Below are 531 nucleotides of genomic sequence, written 5' to 3' on the forward strand. Positions count from 1 at the left end.
TTATTCATCCTCTTTCTACACAGACTGACTGCATATTCGAGAGGTTGCAGAAAGTGTGTTTAACAAAGAGAGAAATTATATATTCTCAGTTGTCTGTTAAAACTAGCCTAAGAAAGATTTCATGCACAAATGCTTTAAAACATAGACATCATCTGTACTTTGCCTGCAAAAATAAGAATGAAATCAATAAAGTCACTTGGAATAGGGCTGTACTTTATTGATAAAATGTAATATGTAAATAAATGCTAGAACTGTGAGAAACTCATTCTTTATAATATACTGCACACTATAGCCTACTAGGTCAACACAGAGAAACAGAATGACAACCCTAATAGTTCTGTATTCTTAACAAATGGAATTAAATAGATATAAGGATAAATCAACAGTCCCTCTTCAATAACATCAAAAACTCAGGTTAGCATATTCATGCGTTATAACTTCAAAATCGGATAATCTATTTTTTACCGACTGAAGGGTGCTTTCAAAGTCAACATATTACGTTACAAAATAATGACAACCAATCATTCGTCT

At 31.8% G+C, this 531-nt stretch overlaps 1 protein-coding gene across 1 annotated transcript in view; it reads right to left on the minus strand.

Annotated features, from left to right (window-relative positions):
• The window catches only part of LOC119586953 (uncharacterized oxidoreductase YjmC-like), a gene marked incomplete in the record, with an annotated part of 12,303 nt that overhangs the window by 10,913 nt on the left and 859 nt on the right, over positions 1 to 531 (minus strand).

The sequence above is a fragment of the Penaeus monodon genome, chromosome 22 (assembly GCF_015228065.2).
Source record: "Penaeus monodon isolate SGIC_2016 chromosome 22, NSTDA_Pmon_1, whole genome shotgun sequence".
NCBI classification, from domain to species: domain Eukaryota; kingdom Metazoa; phylum Arthropoda; class Malacostraca; order Decapoda; family Penaeidae; genus Penaeus; species Penaeus monodon.